The sequence below is a fragment of the Macaca thibetana genome, chromosome 5 (genome assembly GCF_024542745.1).
Source record: "Macaca thibetana thibetana isolate TM-01 chromosome 5, ASM2454274v1, whole genome shotgun sequence".
Classification (NCBI taxonomy): Eukaryota; Metazoa; Chordata; class Mammalia; order Primates; family Cercopithecidae; genus Macaca; species Macaca thibetana.
Window position 1 is genome coordinate 121679399 of NC_065582.1, and position 12292 is coordinate 121691690.

Below are 12292 nucleotides of genomic sequence, written 5' to 3' on the forward strand. Positions count from 1 at the left end.
CACCGTCAAGGATTTGCAAGATGCAGGGGTAGTGATTCCCACCACAACCCACTTCAACTCTCCTACTTGGCCTATGCAGAAAACAGATGGATCTTGAAGAATTACAGTAAATTATTGTAAACTTCACCAAGTGGTGGCTCCAATTGCAGCTGCTGTACCAAATGTGGCTTCATTGCTTGAGCAAACTAACACATCTCCTGGTACCTGGTATTCATCCATTTATTTGGCAAATGCCTTTTTCTTCATTCCTGTGCATAGGGCCCACCAGAAGCAATTTGCCTTCAGCTGGCAAGGCTATCAATATGCCTTCACTGTCCTGCCTCATGGGTATTTCATCTCTGGCTTTGTGTCATAATCTTGTTCCCACGGATCTTGATTGCTTTTCTCTTTCACAAGGTATCACACTCGTCCATTACATTGATGGCATTATGCTGATTAGACTGATCCAGTGAGTGAGAAGTAGCAGCCACACTGGACTTGTTGGTAAGACATTTTCATGCCAGGTTATGGGAAATAAATCTGACTAAAAGTCAGGAAGCTTCTACTTCAGAGAGATTTCTTAGGGTCTAGTTACATGAGGCCTGTCAAGATATTTTTTTCTGAGGTTACAAGAAGTTGTTACATTTGGCCCCTCCTTCAACGAAGAAAGAGACACAACACCTAGTGAGACTATTTGGATTTTGGAAGAAACACATTCCTCATTTGGGTGTGTTACTTCAACCTGTTTATTGTGTGACGTGAAAGGCTGTCAGTTTTGAGTGGTGTCAAGAACAGGCAAGGGCTCTGTTACAGGTCCAGGATGCTGTACAAGCTGATATGCCACTTAGGCCATATAATCCAGCAGATCCAATCATGACTGGTGTGTCAGTGGCAGATAGTGATGTTGTTTGGAGCCTCTGGCAGGCCCCCATAAGGGAATCACATGGAGGCTTCTAGGATTTTGGAGTAAAGTCCTGCCATCTTCTGCAGATAACTACTCTCATTTTGAGAGAAAACCCATGGCCTGTTACTAGGTCTTGTTAGAAACTGAATGTTTGAATATGAGTCACCAAGTTACCATGCCATCTGAACTACCTATTATGATCTAAGTGCTTTCTCACCTATCTAGCCATAAAGATGGACATGCACAGCAGTGCTCTATCATCAAGTGGAAGTGGTATATATGTGACTGGGCTCAAGCTGCTTCTGATGGCACAAGTAAGTTACATAAGAACGTAGCTCAAGTTCCCATAACTGCCCCCCCCATCACCCTACTTTCTCTCTCCCAGTCTGCACCCATGGCCTCATGGGGAGTTCCCTATGAGCAGTTGACAGAGGAAGAGAAGACAATGACCTGGTTTACAGATGGTTCTGCATAGTATGTAGGTGTGATGATTAATACTGAGTGTCAACTTGATTGGATTGAAGGGTGCAAACTATTGTTCCTGGGTGTGTCTGTGAGAGTATTGTCAAAGGAGATTAACATTTGAATGAGTGGATTGGCAGAGACAGACCCACCCTCAATCTGGACCCACCATCTAATCAGCTGCTAGCACAGCTAGGAAAAAAGCAGGCAGAGGAATGTGGAAAGACTAGACTGGCCTGAGTCTTCTGACCTCCATCTTTCTCCTGTGCTGGGTGCTTCCTGACCATAAACATCAGACTCCAAGTTGTCCAGCTTTTGGACTCTTGAACCTACACTAGTGGTTTGTCAGGTGCTCTTGGGCCTTTGGCCACAGACTGAAAGCTGCACTGTTGGCTTCCCCACTTTTGAGGTTTGGTTACACAGACTGGCTTCCTTGCTCCTCAGCTCACAGATAGCCTGTTGTGGCACTTCACCTTGTGATTATGTGAGTCAATACTCCTTAATAAACTCTTTTTCATATATGCATATATCCTGTTAGTCCTGTTCTTCTAGGGAATCCTGATTAATACAGCAGACACCGAAAGTGGATAGCTACACCACTACAGCCGCTTTCTGGGACATCCATAAATAACATTGAGCAATGCACCTGGTTGTGCACTTCGCTTGGAAGGAGAAATGGTCAGATGTGTGATTATATACTGATTCATGGGCTATAGCCAATGATTTGGCTGCATGGTCAGAGAACTTAGAAGAAGCATGATTGAAAAATTTTTGACAATTAAGTCTGGAAAAGAACTATGTAGATTGACCTCTATGTGTGGTCAAACACTGAGACTGTATTTGTGTTTCATGTGAATACTGAAGAAAAGGTGACCTCAGTAGAATTTTAATAATCAAGTGGTTAGGATGACCTATTCTGTGAACACCACTCAGTCCCCTTCTCCATCCACTCCTGTCATTGCCCAATGAGCTCATGAACACAGTAACTATTGTGGCAGGAATAGAGGTTATGCATTCAGCAACAAGGACTTCCACTCACCAAGGCTGACTTTGCTACAGCTACAGCTGAATGTCCAAGCTGCCAACAGCAGAGAAAAACACTGAGCCCTTGATATGGCACCATTACTCAGGATAATCAGCCAGCTACTTGCTGACATGTTGATTCCGTTGGACTTTTTTTTTTTTTTCTCAAGGAAAGGGCAGTTATTTGTCCTCACTAAAATAGACACTGCATATATGAATTTGCCAACCCTGCACTCAACGCTTTTGCCAAGACTGTCATTTGTGGACTCGCAGAATACCTTGTCCACTGTCATCGTATTCCACGGAGCATTGCCTCTGACCAAGGCACTCACTTCACAGATAAAGAAGTGCAGCAGTGGGCTCGTGCTCATAGAATTCACTGGTCTTGCAATGTTCTCTGAGGTATTGCATCAGCCTGAGGCAGCTGTCTTCTTGAATGGTGGAATGACCTTTTGGAGTCACAATTACATCACCAGCAAGGTGACAATACTTTACAGGACTGGAGCAAAATTTTTCAGAAGCCTCTGTATACTCTGAATCACTGTCCAATATATTCTACAGTTTCTCCCATAGCCAAGGTTCATGGGTCCAGGAATCAAGCCGTGGAAGCGGAAGTAGCACCACTCACCATTACCTCTCAAATAAATTTTCCTTCCTGTTCTCACAACGTTATGTTCTACTGGCCTAGAAGCCTTTAATAATCAAGTGGTTAGGATGACCTATTCTGTAGACACCACTCAGCCGCCTTCTCCATCCACTCCTGTCACTCCTGTCAGGGAGGGAGCAATGCTGACCCAAGTAGGCACAACAATGACTTTATTAAACTGGAAGTTAAGATTGCTACCTGGCTACTTTGGGCTTCTCCTTTCTTTCAGCCAACAGACTAAGAAGGGAGTTATCTTGTTGACTGGAGTGGTTGATCAGGATTATTAAAATGAAGTTAGACTACACCTCCATAATAGATGTAAGGAAGAGTATTTCTGGAATACAGGAGATTCCTTAGGGCATCTCTTAGAATTACCATGCCCTGTGATTAAGATCAATGGGAAATTACAACAACTAAATCCAGGCAGGACGACAAATGGCTCAGACCCTTCAAAAATAAAGGTTTAGGTTAGTCCAGCAACTAAATATGACCACCAGCTGAGGAGCTTGCTGAAGACAAAGGGAATACAGAATGGGTAGTAGAAGGTGGTTATGAACACAAGCTACGACTGCATAAACAGTTGCAGAAACAACAACTGTAATTGTCATGAGTATTTTCTCCTTATTTGATTAAGAATATGTTTGTGCATGTATACACTTGTACGAAGAACATATCTTCATTTTATTTCCTTTCTTTTTTCTTTATCATGTAACATTATTGATTTACTTCATATTAACATTTAAATGTTTTTAACTTTATGTGATAGCATTTAGGTTAAGGATTAATGTACTTCCAATTGTAGAAAGAATAGTTGTATTATGTTAGATGTAAACATAATCTTACTATTTTCTGTATTTGATGATTTATATAATTTCAGGAGATGTGTATTGGTGCCATGTTGACAAGGGATGCACTTGTGATAGTAAATATTAGGTGTTAATTTGATTAGATCGAAGCATGCATAGGTAGCTGATAAAGTACTATTTCTGGGTGTGTCTGTGAGAGAATTGGCAGAAGAGATTGAAATTTGAGTCAGCAGACTAGGAGAGGAAGACTCACCCTCAGTGTAGGTGAGCACCATCAAATCAGCTCCCAGGATGGCTAGACCATAGCAGAAGGAAGAAAGTGGAATATGTTGGCTTGTTGTGTCTTCTGACTGTTATCTTTCTCTCATGCTAGAGGCTTCACCTGTTCCTCCTGCCCTTAGACATGAGACTTCAGGGTTTTTGGCCTTTGGACTCTTGAACTTAACACTAGTTGTTTGCCAGGTTATCTTGGATTTTCAGGCACAGGCTGAAAGCTGCATTGTCAGACTTCCCTGTGTTTAAGGCTTTTGGTCTCAGCCTGAGCCACTACTAGCTTCTCTCTTCCCGAGCTTGCAGATACCCTATCATGGGACTTCACCTTGTGATTGCATGAGCCAATTGTTTTTAATAAACATCCTTATATATACATATATACTATTAGTTCTGTCCTTCTAGAGAACCCTGACTAATACCACCATTATCATGGATAGTACCAAAATAACTCATATGTCTATAAGTTGTTCCTGATAGTATACATTTGTATAGTAAAGCCTTCTCATTGATTCAATAATAATGAGGGAGTTTTTCTTACGCTCATATGGGAGAGGAGTCCGTATAGAGTACAAAGTAAAAAATTAGCTGGGTCTTTTTATTATCTCTACTTGGTTGTAGTAAAACAACTGTGATATTGGAATCTTTTTTGGATTTTTTTCTATGTAGTATATACAAAATTTGGTTTAATTAATTGTAGTATATTTATGTAATGGAATATTATAGTATAAAAATGAACAAACTACAGTGATATGCAAAAATGTAAATAAAATAGAAATCATTGAAGAAGTTAGACATAGGATATTTTTCAATTACTTTATTGTCTTATTTACACAGAAGCAAAGACATACAGATTTCACTCATTAGCCAGAGATGGGAGAATCAGGAGTCACATCTCCGCCATTTGAGTAACATGTTGACATTTATCAGCCAAATGCATGCCTCCAATGTAAGATATAAAGACTTCCACTTTCTAGTTTCTGTTGTAGTGGTATTTGTCATTCCACGGTCTGTGTAAATATTTCATTTACTTTTCCAACAACTAACTGGTAGGAACAACAGTTATAACCAGAAAAACACATAGAAGATAATGCAATTAGAAAGATAAAAAGTTAAAGTACTAGAGCTTTTAAAACTTAGTGTTAATTTTTAGCAAGAAACCTCAAGATTTTCACTGAAGGGGATATGATATTACATTCATATTTTGAAGATAAGATGAGAGACAACATCATGTGAAAAGTTTTTCTTTACTTTCATGAATATTTGGTTCTTATATCTGGAGCTGGAAATCTAAAATAATGCTACTGTTTGTAGAGCCCCTACACATTTACTATTTCCCACCACCATGTGAGAATACCTGTATATGGAAAAAGAGGAGTACAGTGCTTTTTGGAGAAGGTGAAATATGGAGTGATTTACAAAACTTTGACATACTCAGTAAAACAAGAGAGGAGGTGACTGCAGGGCAAAGAAGAGAAGCAGAGTACACAAGAAGGCTGTGAATTTTTTAGTAGTGCTTTCAGGCGGAATGTAATGACAGATAAGATGAATAATACATTTCTTAATACAAGTAAGAGCAGAGGTAGTACATAGCTTGAGTTTAAAACACTAACACCTGCATAGAACTTGAAGAAAACATGAAACACATAAGAATCTTCCTTATCTTTATAAGGAATCAAACTGCTTACTTCTAACCTAACTGCAATCTTACCTACAAGTATAATCATCCTTTTCTACTCCTCCCCTTCCATTAAATGAATTTCTGTGCCGAGTTTCACTTGTATTAAGGCCAGTCTTTTGGAGATATTCACCTTACCTCGTAACCCTCCTGTCTTTTTTCTGTATCCATAACTTCCCTTCCATAATAATTCTTTCACATTTAAAATCAGAAGTAGATAATTTATTTTCAATTGTACTGACTCTGGGCTCCATCAGTTTAAGGTAAATTGTTTCCCAATCACTACCAACAAACATAGCTCCATCAGTTTAAGGTAAATTGTTCCCCAATCACTACCAACAAACATAGAAAAATTATACGATCTACTTGTTTCCTCTCTCTTATTGGTAAAATTTGTCTAAAACTAATATGATTTTTAATGATGTTTAAGAATGTATTGAGTTAATACATTGCACTTAGAATAACATCAAGCATTTAACATAAAACAATACTACAACATACTGGGTCCTGATCTTGATGCCACATCTTGATGCTATGTCTTCAGGTTGGTATTGATTTTGATGGCTTATCTTTAAGTTTCGTGGATCTTAGAACCATTCAAGTTTCATGTTATTTCGTTTTATTTTCCATTCACAACTTACTTTTATGGGAGGTGTCTATGCATTTCATCATCTTTCCTTACTTTCAATTGTGTAATTCATTTTGTGTTGCTGCCATTTCATTGAAACTGCAAACATGCCAGAATAAGTAAAAAACGTCTTCAAGTCAGATTTCAAAAAACTTTTCAGTCATTTTATTGACACAGTCTAGAATTCAATACTATTTTACTCTATCTACTAAAATTCTTATTTTGATTTATGGCTCACCATAGCCTCACCATTTTCTCATGTTTTTTACTTGTTCTCTCCTCTTTAGCAGATATGACAGTCTATTTCTATCTAGTAAATGTAAATGTGTTTATTTATTCATTCGTTCAGTCAACATGTATCAAATTTGTTCTTTGTGCCCAGATGATCACTAGGTACAAAGAATGTGGAGACAAATGAGATCAGTCCCTACCTTCTCTGTCTTTATTTTATTGATTGATGTATACCTAAATAAAAAAGTGACAAGATGAACAGAGTAGTTAAATTTGGGAAGAAAATTATGGGAATTATACAAACAAATTTTGAATGCTTATGTTCAACGGCTTTAAAAGAAGTTGTTGCAAAAATTAGTTTACTTCAGTATTTTCAAGTTGTAGCCTATAATTTAAAGTTCAACTCAGATGCCTCTCAGGTATAACCAGTGTATGGAATTTTTTTTCTTGATTCTTTTCATGCTCAGGATCACATCAATGAATGCAAAAAATCTATAAATTTGGTGAGTATAGGTTATTTGCCCAGCTGTGTCATCTAATAGAGCATATTATGAAGATATTGCAAAATGACATATAGAGATTGATAGAAAATATTTTTTATCATGTGAATACTGGGACTTCTCATGTTTGAGACTGATTTTATTTAGGCTACCTAGACTCTAGAAGACTTAAAGATCAACATTTAATTATTGGCTGGTTATCAGAGACTGGGAAAGCTCACAAGGTTTCAAATGGCTCAAATCTTGTCCGACTCTGAGGTTGTTCTCATCCTTAATTGATACATAGATGTTTTTTATGAAAAATTAGAACACTGGTTATGTGTCTTATACAACAGTATTCATGACTCTTCAAATTAACACTGTTTGCAATATGTTCTAACATGTTTATTGTGGGCAAGTTTTGTGAGATAAAATTTGAAACTTGCTTGTTATAATGCTGATCAAAGATCCACACAGAATGAGTGTTTCTAAGTTGGAAAATACATAGATAGAAAAGGAAAGATTAGTTCAGGGCTTTGAATTTATAACTCCTGAAAGAAGAGAAAACAACCTCTATGGAAGGAAGTTGTAAATAATATCCAATATCTTGTAGCCAAATTGAAATCATGACTATCAGGCCCCAAATCTAATTGCAGTGGTGAATTGAAATGACTTTTCAACGTACAAGCTCATAGATGTCTCTAATTTTCCTCTTGTTATATCAGAAAACTGAGTAGAAATGAGGGGGACCCTGAGATTTAGAGAGGGATATTTCAGCAGACACAGACAACTTAGAAACTTATACTCCTAAAACTCCTTGAACTTCTTTTATGGGCTCAATGATACCCTCCTTGTCTATCTGAAAACACTAATTTTGTGTTGTGTAAGACTTTGTAAGAACTTAGCATGGAATAATGTTCTAGCAAGGGAATCTACAGTTTCCATAAGATTCATCTCTACCACTTCTCAATGCTTCATTTCAAGAAGAGAATTGCAAAGTCCACTCACATATACAGCAACACGAGGCACAATTTTATCACTTTGATGGACTGAACAAGAGGCTCATTTTTCATCTTAAATAAAAACTATTAAAATAATATTTTATCAGGCCAACTTTTTACAAAGATGCATGTATCCACTACTTTGAGGTTAATGTGTTTGTCCAAAGAGTTAATTATGTCATTATCAGGCATTTGGTTGAATAATTAAGGCCTGGATTTAACATGACTTATAGCAAATAAAGTTCAAATTTGATAACATTATTGATATTCTATATGAAAATCACCTATAGGCTGAGGGGAATGGGAATGTTAGAGGAGATATATTATGTGCAACATGTTCAGAATCCATTTCACCATCTCAGTGACATTAAAAAATATATTTGTGCTAAACCTATCAATAGCCTTGAAAATCTACATTGTGTTTTTCTTCTGTAGGGTAGAGATGAAAGTGAAAGATGCCGCAATAAAATTGGGATCTACAATTTCAGTGGAAATAATAGACACCAATGATGGTAGAGGCTGGTTGGGTTATATTAACTACAAAATACTTGATTTGGAAAAGTACCAAATCCAGCTACAGGACCAAAATTGTAGAATGTTTCAACTTACAGGTAACTGTGGCATTGCCTAATTGCTCACATTACTTTTCAGAATAAAATGTATGAATATCCTATGATGATACTGCTTCATCTTTTTTGAATATATAGATATCCTATGTGTACACACCTATATATCCTATATATCTTATACATGCATTGAACGTGTGTGTGTGAGATTAGATAGATATATAGACAGACAGATAGATAGATGATAGATGGATAGAGAAATAGAGAGATAGACTAGATAGTAGATAGGTAGATAGACAGATAGATGATAGATAAATGGATAGATAGATAGATAGCTACATGAATACACATATACATAGATAGATGATTATGTTGCCTATAGACACCTTGTGACATTCATCTTATAACTCAGGAATTTCACGTTTTCTTCCTTTGTCTGTCGTAGATGCCAAAGTTAAATAAACCTTTAACAAAATATAGTAAGAGAATCTCAGCATTTTGGAGCAAAACTCTCACCCATTTTCCTGAAATATCTTCTCCATTAGAAAAACAGTCTCTGATTTACTCTTGAGTTCTGGTGGATATTTACTATTAATATTTGTCCATGGGTACCAAGAACCTATCCTACCTGAGATGGCTGTTCTGTTGTGAGAACGACAAAAATATAACTGAACATTAACAGCAGTATTCTACTCTTAATGGACATACAAATCTAAGAAAAGGACTGAGAAAATTTCAGAAAAACAATTAAATCACTTTAGCAAATGGATAAGGCTCTCATGGAACTGAACAATGTTTTTAAACCAATCTCAATAAGCCTGCCTAGAGATTTATGGGGTAATTTCTAATTTAATAGAACAAAATACAGGGTTACAGTCCCACTCAGGAGTGTCTCTTAAAAAATCTTTAAGCAAAATCCTTCTAATGGGCAGAATATCAAGCAGGACATCTAAATAACTGTACTTTTTGGGAGGGGGAGGAGCAGAGAATGGCCTGTGTTACAGCTCTACAGAATCACAGGTAGTACCTAATGAACTGACTAGTTTTTAAGGATATGGAAATAATCTCAGTGAAAAGTTAATGGAAAGAATATTTGAGGTAGACTTATGTGGGTTTACCTTTTTTAATTGGCAGAAATCACTTAGAAGGCATGCACTCTAGGAACTGCCTCAGCAATAAAGTGGATTGAATAAGTAGTTCTATGGAACTCAGTCTTTTCCTTCAGACCTCCAGAACTTGATCGTAAAGTTTATTTTTAAAAAGGAGCAATGCTGTCTGAGACAGAGACTATATATAAGTTTATGACGTGGACTTTATCCCACCAAGGCTGATCTGGCTACTACAACTGCTACATGCTCAAAATGTTAATAGCAGATGTCAACCTGAACCCTCCTCAGCATGGCATCATTCCCTAAGATTCTAGCCAGACACAGGTACATCACGTACATCACCTTTCATCATACAGCATGCATTCTTTATTTCATAGTACATATGCTTAAAAAAAACACACAGAATTTTCCACATCTTCTCTTTGTTATTTCTGGTGGCATCAAAATCTGTGAACATGAAGGACCCATAATCAAATTATGATATTAATCTCAACATTGAGTATGAATAGGAAATATATTCACAGCGAAGGAAATGCAACAAGTTCTAATGTCTGTGAAATGTGCTGATTTTATAAAATTCCCCATTATCTAATGAAGATCCTGAAGTTCTTACCTACGAGAAAAAAATTGATTTTGTGGTCTTAAAAATGCAGTATGTGTTTTAAATTAGAATCTGATAGCTGACGTTTTCCATATTTTAGTTTAAGTACATGGGTGTAGAATTCAAGAAATTTAAAAAGGGAATGGATTCTCTCAAAAGTATGCACTAGTATTTTTGAAAGACTACTTTTTTTTATTATTGTAACCTAGAGGCAATTTGAAGGTCGTCAATCACAACAGAGGAATATGGGATCCAAATATGGGAATATAGAATTCGTATTACCTAGGGATTTGGCCACAGTTTACTTAGATTGGAAGCTGAGAGCGCTGCTTGATTATTCTGAACTACTGTGTTTTGGATTTTGGCCAGAGAAGGTATTACTCTCCTGGCTGTGGTTATTGATCCAAAATACCAAAGATAAACTAGGATGCTAAAATATGTTGAGTATAGTCTAAATTATATCTAATATCTGCATTTTACAATAACATATCTTAATACCTTGGTATTCAGTAATAAAAATCAGTGAAAAGTAATGGCAAATCATTAAGACAAAACATATTATTACATTGATTTGAAAATGATGAAATTCGGGATAATTCTACCAGCTAAAGAACTTTGACCAGAGGAAGTGCTGCCAGAGAATAAGGGACACATGCAATATTTACAAACAAAATAAGTTAAACAACCAACTTCAGTCTCCTGGTTAACTCTAAGGGATGATCTTATAAGAGCTGTGCAAAAGCACTCTCGCTGATGTGACCTGGTGTCTGCTTTGTGAAGGATGAGATTTTCCACATTTGACTCATCTGAATAGTTTTGTTAACAGCTGTCAGGGAAAGTTGATTCTCTCTCTCTCTCTCTCTCTCTCTCTCTCTCTCTCTCTCTCTCTCTGTGTGTGTGTGTGTGTGTGTGTGTGTGTATCCATGTATATCCTGCAGTTACACTGACTAATCCAGTTTGCATTGCCCAGAAACTTTTGCCAGCTGGTCTTCTAATGATATTCAGATAAGGAGAGAGAACTGCAGAACATCAAAGAGAAGGAGGAGAGAAAGCAGCTCCTATCTTACCTGATCTTTCTCTACCTTGGCCTCACCTTGTTTTCAGTGGCTGTGTCTCTCTGCAACCCCATCTCTTACCATGCTATCTTGTTTCCACAGTTCCATTTCTTAAGGAACTCTAAAATGTCACTTCTTTTACTTTTCCTTTCCAACCTAGGGTTAATGGAGAGTTTCTTCTCTTGATAAGTCATAGTTCCTAGTTTATTTTCTTAGCTCTGTCAACATTACTGGGAATAGTAACACCCTAAAGCTGAATTATTATGGGGATACACCTGTGAATAAAATAAAACTCCTAAGCTTTCAAGCAAAACAAAACAAACTCACCAGAAAGGAGACCCCAGGCAGATTCAGTGGTTTTGGCAAGGCAGGAAATTAGTCACACCTCATTGCTCCACTTCCCTATAACTGTCACAGGACTTTATGTTCTAATAATTCAACAGACACCAGTTCCTGAAAAAAAAAAAAAATGATTGAAAGATTTTTCCACCAATGTTGACAGACTGTCTAACGTCATGACTAGACCTTCCCTTACTGTGGCTTCTCTAGGACAGCTGACTGGACTTACAAAACATTCTTTCCTAAGCAATAAAGACTGACCACAGACTGGTTCTGACCAGCCCACGATGACTGTGCACAAGGTGCTTTTATGCCCTCTGATTGACTTTTTGATGTAAAGAGACAAGTTTCAGTTCATGTTAATGTTAAGTTCCCGTGCCAAAGTAGGCATGGGATGAACATACTTATTTGTTCGCCATGCATGTGTTTGGTCTTCTTCATTAATATTCCTAGGATTATTATATATCCTACTGAATATGTATGCATAACTGGTTGGGTCCTCTTAGGCATAAAGC

General features: G+C 37.2%; 1 protein-coding gene across 1 annotated transcript in view; it reads right to left on the reverse strand.

Annotated features, from left to right (window-relative positions):
* UGT2B4 (UDP glucuronosyltransferase family 2 member B4) overlaps positions 1-11860 on the reverse strand; it is a 58127-nt gene extending 46267 nt beyond the window's left edge. The window contains exon 1 of the mRNA XM_050791406.1: positions 11766-11860. The gene's annotated coding sequence lies outside the window, so the exon portion shown is untranslated. The remainder of the gene's footprint in view (positions 1-11765) is intronic.
* Between the last annotated feature and the right edge of the window lie 432 nt (positions 11861-12292).